The following is a 21,224-nucleotide window of genomic DNA, read 5'->3' on the forward strand; positions in this document are numbered from 1 at the left end:
CCGAAGAATACTAGATTATTGACCCTGGAAAAAACTTCCATATTACTTTTTTAAATACCCAAAGTCAGACAATCACAAATGACTGTAATATGGAATAGGGCAATTCTGAAACCAAGTAGTAAACAGACATTGGGTGAAACCTTTCATATGTAAGTACATTCCCCTTCCCTCCCAGATTACCTACCCAAAGATTCTTGATGAATTAATTGTTCCATGATGCTAGATGATACAATAAGAAGGGAAAAGACTGATGGGAAATCAAAATCTGAGGTATATATATTATACAGAAAAAAAAGTAGCCATATCAAAGACTAAATGTCAAGAGGCATTAAGAATAGAAAACAGAGATATGTGAGAGTTTTATGTTTTAATTTAATTTAGTTTATGTGACTTTTGTATTGGAGCCCATTGAGCTGACAGGAAATGAAGATAGTGCCTATCTGGCCTGAGATAGGTGAGGCTTGTAATTGAAATTAATTATATGTTCTTTATATTTTCCATTTCCCTTTTAAAGTTGGACAGGTGGGAATGCTTTAGCTCTTAAGTTACAGAGTCGGGTTCAAGCTCTGTAAATCCTTTACAGTCAACCTTCAGGCTTCCAGAGAGGCCCTCCGGCTCCCCCAGCCAGCTCTGGCCTGAAACATTCTTTCCCGACCTCACCCTGCTTAAAATCAACTGGCCCCATCCCCAGGTCACCCTGGCTGGCTGCCCATCCACACATTTATGTCTGCCTTTTGAGTGTTTTCAGAAGCCTATTAAATTGTGCCTTGGCAGGCCAGACACCTTCACCTTGCCCTGAGACCCAAAGAGAGTGGGTTATCACATTCCCTCATCAGACAGTTACAGCCAGAGTTTTTGGGCCCTGCAAAGAAGCTATGCAGTTGCACAGAGTAAGACGTTAGGGCTTGTAAACGTGTCATCCAATATTATAGTACGCCTGTGGGGTATAGTTAAGTACAAAGGTTGGGAGGGTCAGAGGATACAAAAGGCCTTTCTGTGGAGCTGTCTTAATCCACATTATTTTTTGGAGACAGCACAATATTGTATTTACTTGCAGAAAAGAGCTGACTCTCATTCTTAGAGCAGGTGGCCCCACAGTGCTCTTTGAGATGGCTAAAGTCAAAACGGGATGCACAAGACCCTTTTGCATCTACAGAAAAGCTACAGTTCTCTCTCCCCTACCCTAGTTCTAACACCCTGACACCTTGAGTGCATTCAAAAGCCAAAATAATTTGGGTAAAGGAGCAAAAGTTCTGTCTTGACCTAGCCTCCAAATCTTCAGGCAATAGACTGAGACAGACATAACTGGTCCCTTTCCCTATCCCAAATTACCCCCTAAATTTTGCTTTTACAACAATTGAATAGCTCTGTGATTTGGGACAATTATTTCTAACAATGGCGGATTGCTTACAGTGGAATTAAGATAGCGTAATGGGTTGAGTAATAAGATCCACTTGCATCACCTTATTTCTTGCCTTAGAGATGAGACAGAAATTGCTGAATTAGAGGACATAGATGCTACACTGGGGAGAGGCCAAGATTTGTACCTCATAAAACTAAATGGCTTCCCCCTTCCGCCCTCTCTTCCCTCTTTTCTTCCGTCTTTCCTTCCTTTTTTCCTCCCTCCCTTCCTCCCTCCCCTCCTTCTACCTACCTAGTCATTTACCACAGTACCAGTTACATGCCACAAGAAATCTGATAGAATTTAATCTCCAACATGGTTCCAGACCGGAAGTACAGCTGCACAGCAGAAAGGGGCAGTGGGGGAGGGGGGTTGATATTTTATAACCCACAAAACAGTCAGGCCTGCTCTGGACAGAGGATAATGCAAACTAGCTTTGCTGGAAATGAGCTGCAAAATACCTTCATTTTCTACTACAGTGAAACCCTGATAAAATCACAACTGTTAAGGTCATACAGTATATCAGGTGGAATCACAGTCTTTAGAACTCCATTATTAATGCAGACAACCTCACAATCAAAGAGGATGAGAGCACAGTTTCCAGATGCCAATGATTTGATCCTATCTTATTTGGCTGTTTACATTTAAATAATGTGACTGTATAAATTTAAATAATATGAACCACCAACAGATGGATCCCGGTGAAAAACCGCACCTTCTCTAGGACCCTGAATGTACACTATACAGTGCTTTACAATTTATTTGAGCTGAGCTCATAGGAAAAAAAAAATAGGGTGGGGGATAAAAAGAGAAAGAGACTCATTTCTTCTGCCATTATGGAAATAAAAGGACTACCGCTCTGGTTGGTGGCTGCCTGTGCCAAGGAAACATGCAGTCCTCTAACCTCCGGTACAATGTACCCATAAGGTACCAAGCATCAAAGCATATTAAAAGATATTAACTGCATATTTGCTTATGAACAAGATAAAAAGCTGTAGGGCCTCCAGGTTCTCAAGCTGTGAGTGGAACAGCTTTGCAATTTGCCTGCAAAACTGCATTTTGATCTTAATGAATATAAAATGGCTGCCATTAAAAGTAAAACAGATTATTTCGGGTCTTCCAGGGCCTATAGCTCTTTGCCGGCCTTGGAGGGCCACTATGATCTTTCATTAAAATCTCACAGCAGGGCTCCCTCACCAGCAAATCAAGCCTTGCAGTCTAGGAGATTGGCTACATTTAAAAGTAATTTTCAGAAATCTACACAGATTTTCAATTTGGTAATGAAAGCCATAAGAGAATGCAGGCGGCATTTTGTCGAATATTGTTACTGATCCAGCGCTCACATTCGTTAGAAATTAAACTGCCCCGTAACTATCACGCTGATGGCAGCTTGCCATTTCGGCTGCTCTAATCTCCGTTTGTTAATGAGTAGCATGTGCTAATTGTTGTCATCCTTACCACGCAGAGCAGTCCTTCCCTAACAAACATATTTTACCTGCTCAGAGGTGGAACCTTTCACTTTGTCACCACCGACCAAGTTGGAAGGGAGCACCGGAGTTGAGGTTGCTTTGTAAAGGGAGAGAGAGAAAGGGCCGAACGACATTGGAAAACCCGAGAGGGAATACAATCTGAAATTAGGTGCCTTTATTTTATTAGGATTCATCTGCTTGGTGTTTTTTGTTTGTTTGTTTGTTTGTTTTTGGTCTAGCCTGTTTTCTAAAATCCTGGGGTAGCCAAAATGTTACTACCTTCCGGTTAGTCCCAAGAACATCTGAGCAAATGAACAAACTGAGGAACTATGGTAAAGTCAATGGTAGGAGAAAATGAAGGCGGGGCTTAGAGTAAGGAGGGAGACGACAGAAGGTGTGAAAAGTCAAAAGGCTCTTACTTGCTCTCCAAAGCCGGAGCACACCTAAAACCTGAAGTTGATTCCAAACTGCTCTAGGCTTTCAAACTAAAGTTTGATCCTTTGCCTCCATTCCGAGGTTGTAAAATCTAGAACTCTGGTTACCCCAAAGTGAGCTGTGGTAGGGGAAGTATCAGGTGGACCCTAAATAATGCGGTACCTGGGGAGGGAGAGCACTAGAGAGGGGAAAAATTAATAAACTCAGCATCCAGAGGTATGATGCAGGCAGACATATGAATAGGGAGAAGCATAGAAAATAATTATAAATTAAAACATGATTAAACAGAAAAAGCTATATCAAAGCACTCTAAGAGTAGGTATTTCTGCATTTGTGTTTCTTTGCATTAAAACTGAGGAAAATTATTTTTCTGAAATCCTTAAAAAATGTCAAATAATGGTTTCCTTTTGGAAACACATTCAATAACTTTTCTTTACTTGGCAATTCTCTTTACCTGGCACCTTGAGGGCACAGCACTTCGCTGCACGAACATATGATGGACAACAAAAGCTTCTCTCTGACTCCTCACTGGCCGGGCATAAATCCTTCCTGCTCATACAGAAAGCGCCTCCATTTAAAGTAGCAATTCTCCTTGGCAGATCACTGGTTGCCTCAGAGCATATATGCAAAAGATGTGTTTCTTTGTAGGGGGTCAAGGCAGGCATCACGTGGCTCCATGTAAGCAGGTCTTCAGCCACTCTGAGTGTACCACAGGTGCCTTGGAGCGCCTGGGCTGGGCTGCTTTGGTTTCCATAAGTACAATTTTAATTGGATGGCATGTCTATGATTTTAACTGAACGACATGGGGCGCCTAATAAGGTGCCACCGTTAATGTACTTTAGTTCTGAAAAGAAAACTCAGACCGTTTCCTTGTCTCTGTGGCCTCAGGAGACCCATGGGAAATAGATACAAACAACTTGGTAAGCAGTTTTGAATCTGTTCCACCTGTAGTTGCTATTCTAATTGCAGGAAGCAGTCATGTAATATGTTAGGACTTTAAACACCCAAGTGACACTGTAGGAAATTCTGCTGAATCCTCCTGAACTCAGAAGTCTGAGACTTCTTTTATTTCACCTGCCATCAATTGTTCTAATATTCCTCTGAGAGCTTCCAGGTACATTTTGACAATTGTATACTATAAAGTCTCTTTTACCATCATTTTGGCTTGTGCTAAATTGTGGGCAGTGATCATGTGTTACCACTTCTGACTCTCGGAGATTAAAATATAACTGATATTAATATCCTGTTAATTACTGGAATGGGGGTAAACTGCACTTTAAGTCATAGAAGTTAACATAATTAGTCTTCAGATAATAAGTTAAATTTCACTAGTTGTAATAAAGTATAATTATTGTTTGCTTTGTTCCAGAAACAACTTTATGGAACAAGCATTGGCCTTGCTTTGTCACAGTGACTTCATTAATTCTGTTGAAAAATACATATCCAAACACACACGGGCACACACACACACACAGACACACACATACACACACATTAATTAGGTGGATGATTTTATTTTAAAAAATTAAACGAAAGCTAAAACATTTATAGCCTTTTAAAGAGGCATACAATTTTTCAAATAATATTTTTATTGCATTATGAACTTGGTGTTTTGCCCTATCCCGACTTTGGAAACTGCAGATATGGCATTTTCAATTTTCTATCGCAATTAATTTTTTAAGCTGAATGTTAAAGCTAAAGCAAAATATTTTGGAAAGAGAAGTGTATTCTTTCAAACAAGTGATTGCTTGAAAACATACATCTGGTGAAATTCACACTTCTCTTAAAATTTCATCCTTAAATATAGAGGTCTAAATCAAGGTTCAAGGTCTACATAAAGATACACTTCTTAGTAGGGCACCTGGATGGCTCAGTCAGTTAAACATCCAACTTTGGCTCAGGTCATGATCTCATGGTTTGTGAGTTCAAGCCCTGCGCTGGGCTCTGTGCTGACGGCTCAGAACCTGGAGAGCTGCTTCAGATTCTGAGTCTCCCTCTCTCTCTACCCCTTCCTCCCTTTCTCTTTCTCTCTCTCTCTCTGTCTCTCTCTCTCTCTCTCTCTTAAAAAGTAAATAATAAACATTAAACAAATGTTTTAAAAAAGATACAGTTCTTAGCTTGTAAAAATTTTTTTAGAATATTACTGTTTCTATTTAGATCAAGTTAAGCTTTTTTATTTTTATTTTTTGCTATGACAATATAATACACCATATTTTGTATTAGATCTAACAGCCACACTGAAATACAGCATTCTAGTACACACATATACTTCTGTATGTATTTACTTAAATGGACCTCATAGAGTGACAAATGTGCTTAATTCCCAAAGTTAATTGGTAAATAGCTTTAGAATTTGTAATTAATTTTTCCATGGAAACAATACTTAAATAACAGTTTGGTCCCAAGCTTAGCCCACGGAAAACATATTTGTCATCATGTAGCTGAGTTGAAATGCAAACTACCTTGGCCTGAACTCTGATTCCAGGAAACAGAAAAGCATAAGATATACAGTGAGGAGAGAATGAGATGGGTTAATAAGGGAAGATCTGAAGAAGAGCATCATTTCCTATTTCCTGTTCAGAGCATGAGTTCTCCCACCTCTACTGGCAAAGGACCTTAGACCCAGGCCTACACACAGGCATCTACGGTCTCATGGTACCAGAAACTCTGTAACCCCTGAACCAAAGCTGCACAAACCCACAGTATTCATAACTCCAAGACCCACTACCTCTCTCATTCATCCTCCCAGCACTCATGCTCATCACATTTCAAAGGCTTTTAATGAGATGTTGGAAGGAATGGGGAGCAAAGACAAGTAAGAGGCTGTGAAGAACTCACATTTCCAGGTGGGCTATCTGGCATTGGGTTTGACCAAGGAAGCTAAGTGATTTGAGTGTCCTATGCAACACGCAGATCAAACCGATACAGCACAACGGTTAGTGGCAGCATTACTCAGCACCCCAGTCCACCCGTGCCATCACCACCACACACAATCCTGTACTAGAAGTCTCGGTGTAATGAGGAACAGCAAATAAACGGTCTACAAGGGGACCTGTGACAGACAGTGTGTACTGATGCCTCAGAGTTAGGACCACACAGAGGATCCTACTGGATATTTCTGTGTTTTTCCTCCTGCCCAGGCCCTCAGTAATAGGCATTTTGTAAATGCAGCATGGAGCTCTGTCCTGAGCAGAAAGTAAAGGAACTTAATGAGTGCCATTCTGTGGTTCCAGATTATTAAAGAAGATAAAGATCCTAGAAATGACTTTTAAATAAGTAGAACCCAACAAGAAAAAAAAATCTGAGGAGCCAGGAAAATTTCAATCTGGTGTGAAGAGAGTAAAAAGGAGAATGTTTTGACTGCTGGGGTTTCATATCATATATGGAACTACCTCCCTGGATAATGAGTATAGACTTCCCATGATAATCTTCCTCCCATTACACATAGAATGAGGAGACTTCTCAGGAGAGTCACACTGGAAGAGTTTCATCAACTTCTCCAAGAGACAGAGGTGGAGGGAGCGAGCAGTTAGTTCTCTACAAAGGAGTTCAGGAGATTGATCATGTTTAGCTCTTATGTGACATGAACTATATTCCTGGGATATAAATGTAAAAGGTATGTAAAGATCCCACTCTCACCTGTGATTCTATGTGATGATCAACTCTGTCTCTAGGAGATACAGTCACTGATTACCTATGGCCATGGAGATGGAAGCAAGAAGCCGGAGGACATGGGCCTACAGGAGATAGAAGCATCTGTCTCCAATGTTAGTTGAGAACCCCAGGAGACTTTTGGAAATTACTAGGTGGTCCAAAAGAGGATTTACTTTTCCATCACTTCCTGATGGTAAAAAGAGGGTCTTCTGCACAGAGGCAGTCCTTTGAGGACCAGTGCAATACAGTATCACAGCCAAGCAAATTGTGCTAAAATTTGAGCCCAAAAAAGGCAAAAACTAAATAAAGCTTCAATTTTTATTAGATTCAACATACATAAAATTATTTTTGTTAAATTGATTTAAAAGCTTCAAGAGAATTACTTTCCATTTTTGTACTTATCTTTTTGCAAACCAATAATAAACCACACAGAGACTGGCACTGTTCTATGAGCCACATTTTGAATGGGTATAATTGGCCCCCAAAAGAGTCTGTAACAGGGATGTGGCTCCAGTACTTTGTATCAAGGAAGAATGGACATGAATGGGCCTGATGAGGAACTGGGAAAGAACACATTTCAGGGAGGTTAAAAAAAAAAGAAGAAACTCAAAGTCGTATCATTTCAGAAGTGGATTGAGTACCTGTCCCAAGCCTTCCTAACACAGATTATAAAACTAATGCAGATCAAAGTTAAATTAGTGATGGGAAACTTTTTTCCCCACAGACTTGCCAAAAAATTCTTCTAAATGCAGAACTTCTGGTAAGTTTTTGGCTTACCTTCTGCTGGTGGTGTCCCTGAGAAAAATGAGAGATCAATTTGGAGAATTTTTACTTTGAATTTATTTTGAACAAGGAGGAAGTTTCAGTTGATGAGCTGAAAGTGATGAGAAAGTTGGAGGGGAGGACCATGTCATCTTAGAGTCATATTCACAGAAAAATAATTCTGGACATAGATATTTACCTTAGAATTTAGAAAAGCAGGCATCGAAGTAGTCAGAATGTAGATATGATCCTATGATTGTATTAATTTAAAGGAAAAATAAATCTATTTTAGAAATTCTGACAAAATAATCACAGATTATTCCAAAGATTATTCCAAGAAAATACAACATGGAAAGAGTATTGTTTTCCCTTTTTAAAGCTAGAGAATGCAAAACATAAAGGGACACAGACCTAAAATGGAAGGCTGAAAAGATGATAAGAAGCCAATATAAAAACTGCCTTAAGAATGTTGTCAGGAGGGCTAAAGCTTGGCTACAGGTTGAAAAACTGCCAAGGACAACAGAAGGCTATTTTAAGCTCTGTTTGTAAAGAAGAACAAAGGGATAGGTACATTGATTGGGGCACACAGCAAAATGTTAACAGATGTCACAGGGAAAACGGAACTATTCAACTCCTATTCTGATTTTGTGGTCTCTATCACGAAGAATGATCTTCAAACTGGAGAGGGCAGAGCAAACAGAGTTAAGAGCGAACTGCGGCCCAAGACAAGTCAAGACATACTAAAATATAACCTGGTTGCTTCAAATGAGTTCAAGGTTCCAGGCCAGGCAAATTATCTCTCAGGTTACAGAAAGAATCTAAAAAAAGGTCCAGATGTGAATGTGAAAAGCCTATTAACGATTTTTTTAAAATCATGGTTAAATCATAGATGACCAGGGATTAGTGTGATCTGAAGAAGGAAAACCTTAATTTGCAAAACCAGAAAAATATCCAGAACATATCTCCAGCAAAATTCTAAAATAGATTATCACAGGTATCAATTGTTTGTGCTTAGAGAAAGTAGCAATTACCTAAAATTAGCAGAGGTTCACTCCAGAGCACATCTTTCCCTTCCTTCCTCCCTACCTTCCTCCTTCCTCTTTATTAACCCCATTCACTTTCTTCCTTTCCCTAATCTTTTTGAGGTTTCCTTTATGTTTTCAGAAATGATTAACCAAATAGTTTAGGGGAACAACTCTCAGTTTTATCAAGACATTTAGCACATTACTGCATAACATATTAGTAGACTGAAAAAAAAAGTCAGTATAATTAGAGTGACTCAAACCTGGTTGAACAAATGTTCCCAAAGAATACTTGCTAATTAATTGGGGGCAACCTGGAGAGTTCTCTAGTGATCTGTGCCCTTTGGACTTCAGTGTAGTTCTTCGTTCTTTCTCTTCTCCTTCTACATAGCTTTACTCTAGGACTTGCCATATTCCATGAAAATATATGCTGTTGTGTTTGTCTCAATTAGATTCCACAAATACGCATTCAGTGCCCACTTTTTATGAATCAGATGGGCTCTGGTAATATGAGCTGGGTAAGATCCAATACTTTCCTTTAAGTAGCTCACAGTTCAATGGGGACATAGAGGAATAAGACAGTAGTTACAATGCAGTGTAATATAGGTAAAATGATATAAACATTTGTCATATCCCAACATTTTCTAGGCACTATGCTGAGGTCTTTATGTATTTCATCAAATCTCCTCAGAAATGATATGAGGTACCATTGATTTTCCCAGGAGTATGATGAATGAGGCTAAATCCCAGAGAGATCAGTTAACACGCTCCAGGATCAAACCTCAAGTCAAAAATGGAGCCAGAGCTCAAAGTGAAGTCTATTGGATTCCAACATCTAGGCTCTGTTACAACCTACAAAAAAACCATCTAAGTCAAGAAGGTAAGACGAAGTCCAGCAAAAGGTAGGTTCCCTGAGTGTTCTGGAGATGAAATGCCATCCAAAATACCTTCCAGTGAAGGGATAGCCTAGCTGAGAAAGATATAGACATTACCCATTGAGATTGCCAGAGTGTTGAGGACAAAATTTTAGGCAAAGGAATGACATGCAGAATCACTGGGGTTTGGAAGGATGTGAGTGCATTATGGCTGCATTTTAGATGCATGTGCCAAATTCTGGAGAACTTTGAACCAGTCAGCTCACAGTGAGACAGAAAGTCATATAGAGAGGTGACAGCAGGCTTTCTCTCTCTCTCTCTCCTTCTCATCCTCTCTCCTATAAGCACACGCATGTGAGTGCACACACACACACACACACACACACACATTAGGAACTCTATGGATTTGTATTATTAACAAGACTTAATTACAAAGTATGAAGTTTCAGGATGTCATGTTCCCTTGCTACTTTATTTTTCATATGTTATTATCTGACTTATTCCTAACTTTTAATGTTCTCCTTTTGTCTACTTCATATGTGTTATTATCTGACTTATTCCTAACTTTTAATGCTCTCCCTCTTGCGACTTCAATTTTTTCCTCTATACATTCAACAGATGTGCTTCAATTTATGCATGAAATGAGTTCTTGCAAAGTTGTGTGATTTTTTTCAGTACATGAAATATTACATTAAAGTTATGAGGGAAGTTCCCTTATAAAGGAACCTTAAGCCAAATAGCTTTGTAAAGCAAATAATGACCCTATAACCAGTCTTTCTCTAAAGCTAGATTTCCATATATCAGATTTTGCTAAAAAGAGATACATCTGTACTTTATTTTTACATCTATCTGCTAGCAGTACTGCAACATAATAGTATGCCAATTTGAAATGCCATAATTTTTATACTTTTTCAGTTCTCACAATGCAATCTTAGAAAATGTATTATTTTCTATATCATACTCACACATGCTTTCTTTTCCTGACTGGAACTGTAAAATTTTCTTTCCCTTGATGCTGGGGACATTGTCAGTAAACTGCAAAGTTAATCATCATGTATAGGGCAATTATAACGTTCTGCATCTGGTGTGAAATATTTTGTATGCATTTTTACAACAGACTTCTGAAGTATGAATAATTACCTTGACCACTTCACAAGTTAGAAAACTGAGGCTCAGGGGTCCAAGCCATGTTCCAATCCAAGTCAGCCTGACTTTATAGCCACAAACAACTACTACTGTATATATCTTATTATTATTAGAATAATGAACATTATGAAAAATTTTGTTCCTACAGAAGGTGACAGCTTTTGCTGGATACTGGTGGTAAACAAACTATTTTTATGAGAGTCAAAATAGATTCTGGCAACCTCTGCTGTCAGTTGTCTGGTCAAGACATTTACTCTTTCAGGTATCAGTTTTTCTGTCTGTGAAATGGAATGCCTAAGTTCTTCCCTGCCAAACACATTAAAGTCTATTGGCCTGCGATGATGAAACAATGCACACACTAGATGCACTCCTATTTTCCATTTGTTTTACTACTAAGTGAGGTCAGATGAACATTGGTATCATGTGGAAACCCTTCCACTGGCTAACTAAAAATTCAACAATTTTAAAGAAGAAAATGGAAGAAAAATGAATTCTTTCTTTTTGGTGGCTATGGGTCAGGATGCCATCCCCAGGCAGCATTGCTCTCAAACCAAAAATCTTTTCATTGCTGGAAAAAAATGAGTGCACAGCTATAATCTTGATCGAAGAGAGAAGATTTAGATATTCGGCCAGACCATGGTGCTTGAAGAAGCATGCAGTTTCAAGGTGAAAGTCCTGAACCCACTCCTGGCTGTTAAGTAAGTGACATGGGCAGCCCCAGAGCCAAACACATGCACTGGGTGCCCAGGACCTCAGCACACAGGCCTTCCCAACTTTGCCATTCACTAAGAGAAAGAAACCAAGCTTCTGATTACCTTTGCCTCTTTTCTTTTATGATCAAGGTGACTTATAAACAGCTGCAATAAAAATGATTATTTTTCCATAAGCATCTTCTCAATAATATCTCTGAGAAAGCAGAGAGGCTAAAAGATATGTGACATTCACAGATTTTGCCCCTGAAGCCACAGAACCCACACAAGCAATTTCTTCATTTGACCAAAATGAATGGTCATCACAAAAACAAATGTAACTTCGGTATCCCTGATTTGGCTGCGACAGCTTAAGGGCTCAAACTTAATAGACTTCTTCTGACCGATTAGGATCAGTGCGGGTTGCATCATCCTGCTGGAGCCCACAGCCAAGTCCAAACCACAGGCACAGAGCTGCCCTTGATCCATGACCTTAACATACAAAACAGCAGGCTGGAGAATGTCACAAGACTCCCAGGGAAGGAACTTTGAAGACACTGTTCATTTTAGTTGGTGATCTTTCACAAAACACAATTAAGCATGAAGAATAGATTGATGCTTAAATAAAATGCCTGACAGTAAAAGCACATTTCTATATTCCAAAGGCCCAAGAAAAGCTGTGCCTAAGAAAGGATTAGCTACTATCAGATGATATTACGACTGGATTAATGATGTTTCACATTCACTCTATTTATAAAAAAGAGAAGGAAAAAAGAATAGGAGTCTTTTAAGGAGCAGATAAGTGATTTCTATAAACTGTAAAAGCTAAAAGAAAACTCATTTCTAAAAGGACAGTAGTTATAATAGTACAGTATTTATTTATAAATCCTTAATTGGAGTATTTTTTCTTGAACAAAAACAGCTGTACATTTCAGGTAAATTGCTGTTAACATAGTCTGTGGACTAGTGTGGAGTGAGTGAGTGTGTGTGTGTGTGAGTGAGTGAGACAGAGAAGGAAGGTGGGGAGGGGGGGAGAGAGGGAGGGAGGAAGGGAGAGAGGCAGAGGGAGAGAGGGAGAGAGGGAGAGAGGGAGAGAGGGAGAGGGAGAGGGAGAGAGAGAGAGAGAGAGAGAGAGAGAGATTGAGGGAGTCTTCTGTATGGATGCTTTATATTCCACCAGGTATTTTAAACCACTCTTATTTTAGGCAATTGTTTTTGTAATAGATACACTAAAGGTGATCATTTTATTTTATTGCTAGTCATTGCTGACTGAAATATTTTGCCAGATGAAAGTAATTACTATGACTATATTACTTCTCTAACCTGTTCCGTGTATTGGATCTTAGGTACTCATAGTATGAAATTCCGTTACTTTGTTTAAAAAAAATGCCACATGATGATGTGCTCTGACCTTACTTACATAAAGACACACCAGTTATTCTGTATTTTACTCTTTGTATCTTTACATCTCCAGAGGTTGTAGGAAAACTCTAACCTTGTGTAGAAATATAAAGATAAGAAAAATTGAACAATGCAATGGCTAATGTCAGTATTATAAGCAAGGAAACACAACAAATCATTTTTTGGTCTGTGATAATAAATATAAGATATCCATGTCATATCCAAGAAAGGAAAGAAAGAAAGATGGAAGGAAGGAAGAAGAAACAAAAGTAGAAAAGAGGGAAGGAAAGGATAGTGGAAGGTAGGAGAGAAGGAGGGAGGGAATAACAAAGCAGACTGATATCAACGTACTCAATCCCACCAATAAATTGTTGGCCAGTATTACATATGGCTAATATTGATGTATTTGAAATCATGTGCTACTGACCTCCTCTACTCTAGAAATGAGTGATGCAGGCACAACTATACTGAACTTAGAAGGTTCTATTTGGAAACATGGTCAAAGGAAAATACTGCTGAAAAAGAATAATGTCTGTTAGTTTCCTGTTCTGACCAACTAGCTAATCATCCAGCAAATTCCATCGGACGCTTCGTGTCCTAACATTGCAGCCAGACAGAAGAGCAACATTAGATCCAGAAGCACTGATTACAGCAGCGGGGCATGTGAAGTGATGGTAGTTGAGTTCCAAAAAACGGAGAAGAGAAGAGAGATCTTCCTACTCCCTTGATTTTCCTTCACAAACATAATTCTCCCACCCTCCCTCGACACCTGCCACCCCCCTATCCTACACTGGGTCCATGAGTTTTCCTCGAGAAAGACATTCGGTTCTCCATAGGGACTTGGTATTGATCCCAGAAGAAGGTTGGAGTCAACTCATTTCAGCTGCCAAGTTCAGAGAAAATCCATGCTTTCAATGACACATCTTATACATCTGTGGTCCTGACTTGAACTTTTTTTTACAGTGATGAAAGACAGCACTAGACAAGGTTCTCATCTCTCAGGAGACAGGTGGAACATTGCCACAGAATTTCGTGGGTGTGATGCCACCTGAGAGTCACGATGTGCTGTGATTTTTTTCTTCATTTTTGTTTTTTACTTTTTGATTTTTTTTTTTTTTTTTTTTTTTTTTTTTTTTTTTTTGGTAATTGGAAGCATAGACCACACTGGCCTGGGTCAAAGTCCTCAAAAGAGGCTGGCTTATTGGAGTCCTGCCAACATTACTGCCAAGAGTTCTAAGAGCTATATTTGCTGCCAGAGAAAAGGAAAATCTTAATCCACAAAGCAACTAACAGACATGTCAGCTCAGTCATTCTGAAAGTCCTCGGTGCTGGCAAGGTATCCCTTACCTTGCCATCTCCCCACAGTCCTCAAACCATGCCGTCAGTGGTAGATGAGAATGGAAGGCGCCTTCTGAACCCCCACGGACCCCCACTGTTAGGAGAAACAATGTTTTAGTAGGTGGTTCTAGCACAAGGCTCCAACATGTCATCAAGTCTGCTTGGTTCTACACCAAAATCACATCAAATGAACAACTTCACAATTGCTTCAGTCTGCAGGAATTAAGACTGTAATTCACCTGACTCTAAAATAAAGCTTCCTCAAAGCTGGTCACTCTGACAGCTACAGTGACTCCTGCTAGTGGAGAGCTCTGCACAGCTGCAGCCAGAATGGTGTTTGTTTACGTTCTTATGAGGGATTGGGGTTTGAGGCTTGAAAGGGAGATGTGGGCGGCTAAGTAGCAGCGAGGCTATCTTTGAAGCAGCGGGAATGGACAGAGCCTCTGAAGGCTCTGGCGAGGGGTGGGGGGGAAGAGAGAAGAGCCAGGGGCTCAGGCTGGAGCCTGCGGAGCATCCTCTGCAGCAAGGAGAAGGAGGAAGCGAAACACAAAGCGGGAGTGGGCGGCTGACCCGGAGCTGGCTATGCCACAGAGGCCGAGGGTCGCCCACCGCAGACAGGTCAGAGGCATGGTTTGAAGGAACCGTCACCTGTCGCTGTGGACTAACACAGATCGGTTCCAGTGGTCTGGCAGGCACAAAGGCGCGAGTACAAGGAGGCTAAGGATAAACTGGATGTGAAAGCATGGGAGCAGCACGTCACCTGGCTGAGATGTTGGAAGTGGAAGGAGAAAAGTACAAGGTTACCCAGAAGAGGTAGCAGGTCCAAGAGAGAGCAATAATTTAAAGTGCAAATTATCTGTACAGGAAAACATTAGAAACATATTTCTAACCAGTCTGGGATTAACTTAAGGTGAAAAATAGTTGCGTAACTATACAGTAAATATTTCAAACACTTATAAATGAGAAAATATTATATGAATGTGATGGGGAAATTTGGTGAGACAAAGAAGTATAACAGATAACATTTTTTGCAGGTGCTTTTGAAGTTTATGTAGTTTTTCATATATCCTCCAAAAGCCCTACGAGGCAGATTTTTTCGTTATTCCTATTTTCCAGAAACCAATCTGCCCTGGGGTACAAAGAGAGGTGGGGGCGGGACTCGTATCTTCCCATGCTTAGCTTCCTCCCTTTGTTCCTTCTATACCGAATCAATTCTTCAATAGAAGAATGATTAAAATTTACTTTTATATATGACTTTTAAAAAAGAGATGTTACAGAAGAGATGTTTTTATGTGAACAGATCTTCCTGCAGATAAATCCCACAAACATACACCTTAGGTCTATCTCATGAGTATTAAACTACCAGCAACTAGCTTAGAATTACCTTTCTTGATTCCAATAATTCCAACTGCAAAAGTTGTGTCATTGCCCATCTATCTGTAGCAAATGAAAGCAGGAAGGAAAGGGTTGCTACTGTATAAGTACCTTGTTCCCACTCCAGTACTGCTCTCCTACGTGGCATACATAAGACAACTAATTTTCCAAGATATTACTTGTCTCTATGCATCTACACATCAAGACTGACACATGCATTGCTGGTCTGTTGGAATAATCATATCAACTCTTTTAATACCAAAAAAAAAATATCGAAAGTAAGGTTTTTATAAAGGATAATTAAGCAAGCTAATATAGTAATAAGTGGAATACACAATAAGAATATGTACTAAAATATCTGCTTTGTGCAATGCAGAACTGGTGTTTTAGGAGATTAACAATTATAATCGCCAGCCCTCTTCTGATTCTATAATACTCCACACAATCTTTTTTAAATTACTTTATTAACCTTTCCTCCTAGCACAGAAGTGCCCGATTATAGATAATATTTCAAAATCATCTGAGGTGTAAGTGTGTTTGATTTGCTCAGTAATTATTTGTCTACTTTATTATATTGGCCGAGCACACAAGCTCCTTGACCAACTTTATTTCAAGTCCAGTTAAGGATAGGGTCATATCATTTTGTGGATCACTTCCCTTTGGGCCCTGACGTACATGAAATTTTCATATTGGAGAGATGGGAGACGGTGCGTAGAAACACAGTACATTTTAAACATGGAGAAATCATTCCCTGCCCTGTCATTAAAGGTTTCAGTCCCTGGGCTTAATGGAAAGAATGGTGTTCACAAGTGAAAGGAAGGTGTTTATTCCCCGCATGATTAGGACGCAGGGCGTTGAGGGCTGAGCATGCAAATGTCCCTTGATGAAGTCTAAAAGCATATCACTCACATCCCTCTGGTGGCCTTACCCAGGGTCTATATAATCTGTCCCTTGTCATTCGTGGCACCTAGAACAACACTTCTATTTTGATCTGAATCATGAATGCATTTTCAGCATGTATTTTGACCCATTCAAGACAGAAAGGAATGAGCAGGGGGCAACCACAAGGGGAGATCACAAACACTTTCCTTTTAACAGGGGTCTGGAGGAAAGTAATGCCTGAAAATCACACTGGGTCTTGCAGAGGGAAAGTTCTGCCTGTTCCAACTTTACAACTCAGGGGCAAATGAAACTGATACTTACATGTTCTTAAAGACGAAAATGCACTGAGATGAAACAGGATGCTCGGCTTACTCTTGAGGGCCACCACCAGGATAAAAGCACAGAGCTGGAGGACTCTGTTTATTGTCCACAATCAACAAATTCTGAAATTTCCATATGGAGCAGGATTCCAGGGCTCTGTTGGTAATACAGGATACGGCTGGTCAGCTCAGTCACCCATGGAATTACAGTGTAGGGTATGGATGCCAGTATTTTAGACCCAAACCGAGCATAAAAAACACAAAGTAAAATTCAGTGTCAGCACAAAGTTGACAGCGAATGATTATAACAGCTTCGAAGCTTGAAAAAGAGTGTAAATAACTAGGATCCCCTGCGGGCTCACTCAGCCTGCATACATAACAACCATGATGGACAGCCTCTGTGGTAAAGTCGGGGGGAAACGAGGCACTGGGAAGATGCAAAAATTCTGCCAGCAAAGAGCCTTAACTGTCACCTTTCTGACTAAATCAGCTACTTTCATATAGAGGGAGAAACAGAGCAGTAGGCTACGCCTTTGGAAGACCAATTGCCCTTTTGCCTAGGAAGCAGGAATGTTAATTATCGGCTCTTCTGTGGTTATCAAGGCACTGCAACCCTCAGCTTTTGCACTTCGCGAACACTCTTCTCCCTGATCTTTAATCCTTGGCGCTTTTAGTCCACAAAAGATTGTTATTCAGAACAACTCTGCCATTTATAGAATGTAAAAATAAAGGCAAAAAAAGAACACTCGGCCATCCCAACTGAACTGTTAACTCACTGGAGTGCTTTGACTTGAAATATAATTTTCATTTCTTTTTGTATGCTTCTGCACACCAACGCGCACACACAAATACCTGCGTTCAGCAACGAATGGTTTTTAAGTACTGACAAATGACAAGCACATCATGGCATGCGGCCCCCAGCCTGGTGTAACAGATGCCACTTTGTGTGTACACAGCCTCATCTTCACTTGTGCTCAGACACTCGAAGGAGAAACGAAAGCATCCAGGCCTTCTGCACACACCTAGCTAGCACTCCATAGGTTTGTAATTCATTTACAAGATAATTAATCAATTAGCAAATGATCCCTTTCCCCTTTGTTATTTATGCTGCATAAGAATTGCATCTCCAAATGAAATGGCAGGCCACTTGTATTGAAACTTTGCCCTTCAAACGCATTGGTCTTATTTATCTGAATTGAGCAGATGCTTTGCAATGCTAGCCCATTGTAACTGGACTGTTTGCTATTAGAGCCTGAGTAAGATTTAAGCTAAACAGAAGGGCATAAATATGACATCCTATAGACATTCATGATGATCAACTGTGCTGTATCATCACCAGCCATTGCTACCTACTCATATAGGAAAAGAGGGAGAAAATACACTTGACATTGCTAAAAGGGGAACTATAGTCACTAGAAGGAAAGGTGAAGATGGAGTTTACACAGTTACTGGCTCTAGAGTACAACTCTGGGATCTTAAGATGCAATTAAATTACTGCAATGTATACATTCTGTTTACAGGCTCAACAATTCCCATCTTTCCGAACTCCATAGTATGCCTGGTACCTCTTTGGAGAGCAAAGATATCAGGCAGCCTTTGCTTAGAAACTGGGTGGTGTTTTTGTTTGTTTGTTTGTTTTGTTTTTTTTAAATCGGGTCTCCCAGATAACCATCACTGAGGAGAAGGTCTAGGTAACCATGGTATGATGGTAATTTCATCAGATCCTGCTCTGATCTGAGACTGGTCGAAAGAAGGAACGCCTGTAAAACCCCTTCACTTCTTAGGGTGTCAGACGCCCTCACTGTAAAACACACAAGTTGAACTATGCGATTTTGTTGTTGTTGTTGTCGCTCCTTGCACAAGCTATCACATTCTGAATCTTTGCATCTTTCCGTATGAACACTGCTGCCGGTTGGGATAATAGAAAACACCTTCCCCCTCTAGTCAGGTTAAGGGTCTAAAAATATTTTGAAAGCAAAGAGCCCCCAGAATCATACAAACATTTCAGCAGCCAGATGAGCAGAGAGTCTGTTTCCGTTGCTGTTTTTAAATCAACAATTATGTATGAAATTACTCCTGTGCACACAGAACAACAAAGGCATTTTGGGTCCATTTGTACAGGTGAGAAAATGGGTCAGCTATGTAACACTGAACCCCAGGTGTGCACATGGCAGAAAAATTCTGTCATCTATTGCTTTCATGGAGGACTTCTGGGGCAGGCTCAGAGCCCCACGTAGTCACTTGCCAAGGCTTTAATAATAGAACAGCTACAAGGAAAACTTCCCTAACCCTTTGCTCTGTTGAGAAAGGAGTTAAGAATAAAAAGCATTTGAATGTTTTAAAAGCAACTGTGAAACTCAGTAAATGAGAAAATTAGAGAAAGGTCATTATAATATGAATGAATACCCTTAAAAACAAACAAACTAACCCCAAACCTTATGGTGCTTTTTTATCTTTCCCAGAAAAAGAATGGTCAAATGCATACAGAAGCAAACTCTACTTGTTAGCCATGCTGAGCAAAGCTGGATTTGTTCGCTAGCAGGAATGAAAAGCACAACAGTGAATCTTGGAGGCATTATTTCTTAGCAAAATTAGCATAACCCAGCACATCAGACTATTAAAATTTAAAAAGGATTTCAAACTGTCCTCGTATCATCAGCAGAGTCATGTCACAGATTTTTTTTATTGGTTCGGCAAGCTAGGTGTAATTGTATCAATATTTTAATGCTTGATGCATATTGCCTGTGATACACTGCTTGCATAAATAAAAAGCACCAATATTCAATTGCCAATGAAATAATCACACACTCTAGATCTTTATTATATCATGCATTATTTAATTACAATAATCAGAGTCCTTTTGAAGGTAAAACAAGATTAAAAAGGTTTTGTTTTATTGGATCTATATATTTGATTTAAACTTTACATGTTAGCTTTACATTAAGAATTTATAAGGCATCAGTTCAAATGGTGCTATTATAAGAGTTTATTTCTTTTATAATTAGTACAGTACTCTTAAAGTACTCCGACTACGAGAGATAATATTTCAGTATTTTAATGAGCTTTTTAAGTGTAATTGATGTAACAATCATTGAATTACACATTTCTACCTGAAGAATAATGAAGGAAACATTTTAATGAGAAATTTAATCATTATTAGCAAATGATCTACTAAACTGCCATTTGCTGACATTTAAAAGCTTAATAGCAGAAAACTGTATTTTCCTACATCTGCATCAACATCAATGGCGATTACTTTTCTGTTACTCTGATTTCCCAGGTTAACTTTCCACCGTCACTAATTTATTTATAAATTTGAGAAAACTTTCTTTAACCCACAGTTGTCAGACCCTTCCAGAAAGTGTGGGGCTTGACACTTAGAGGGATAATTTAAATAAATTAGCCCCTTTTCCACCCTTCAGCAGTTTTCAGCATAAAAGGGCTCTTTCTTGTGAGTATGCATGCTTGCATCAGCTTGATTTTGATGAATGCCCTGCGAATTCCCTGATAGTACCTCAGACAGAGAGATCTTAGACCGATGTCAACAAGGGGTTTTAAAGCTCCCTCATCTCAAGAACATATCAGCATTCAGAGGGGGATAGACCTCAGTAAGAGGAGCCTACTATGCAGCTTTGCCAACTTCTGGGGTTGGGTTTTACTGCTGAGTTTACAGAAATCTCTGTCGCGGGGAGAGATTTAGAATGAAGATATCAGAATGGAGTCCACAACACTGTGGTTAGGGGGTATAAAAAGAATCACAAGATACTACTAGGTAAGCAGGAATTTATGTAACCCATTGTAGGTTAAGAGAATTAGAAGAAAAGCTCAGCCTTCCAATGGAAGAGTCTCACGACCTTCCGATCTTGACCAGGCATCCATGTACCTTGCTAGTTAGTTCCATAAAGGCCAGTCATTTGCAGGACTCCTCAGTGGAGTGCTGCTTCTCTTGCTGTGTGATTTGTATTATTTCAATACTCAGTCTATTGGACAGAGAGGAGTTGAGACAAACACACACTATTATGTATCAATGAACGATGAGATTTCTTTCTTTCCCTCTTTCCTTTCTTTCCTTCCCTTTCCTTTTCTTTCTTTTTCTCTCCTTGCTTCCCTTCCTTCTTCCCTCCCTCCTTTCCTTCCTTCCATCTTTCTTTCTTTCCTCCCTCCCTCCCTCCCTTCCTTTCTGAGTTCTGAGTTCTGATTTGGAATCCTGACTGTAAATGGGCAAAAGAGAGGAAAGAGAAAATGCTATTAGGCCACTTATACCAATGTTCTGATGATCACTAAAGTCCCTTTTAGTCTAGACATACTAGTTTTCCTCCAGTGACTTTTTCCAGCTCAGAATTCTCGCTGCCCTTGATTTCTTTCTGTCTCCTTATAGAATTTGCTCTTTTTCACTTTGCATGCTGGTATGGACTGAATATTTGTGTCCCCCTTCCAAATCCATAAGTTGAAATC

The 21,224-nt window shown here is 39.7% G+C and overlaps 1 protein-coding gene across 1 annotated transcript in view; it reads right to left on the reverse strand.

The window, feature by feature from the left end:
* Positions 1 to 21,224, reverse strand: part of LOC144233372 (uncharacterized) — a 460,671-nt gene that overhangs the window by 66,486 nt on the left and 372,961 nt on the right. Inside the window, exons 6-7 of the mRNA XM_077766213.1 lie at positions 16,771 to 16,926; positions 14,203 to 14,287 (exon numbers count right to left, since the gene is read on the reverse strand). The gene's annotated coding sequence lies outside the window, so the exon portion shown is untranslated. The remainder of the gene's footprint in view (positions 1 to 14,202; positions 14,288 to 16,770; positions 16,927 to 21,224) is intronic.

Source organism: Crocuta crocuta, unplaced genomic scaffold, assembly GCF_008692635.1.
Source record: "Crocuta crocuta isolate KB4526 unplaced genomic scaffold, BGI_CrCroc_1.0 scaffold113, whole genome shotgun sequence".
Taxonomy (NCBI): domain Eukaryota; kingdom Metazoa; phylum Chordata; class Mammalia; order Carnivora; family Hyaenidae; genus Crocuta; species Crocuta crocuta.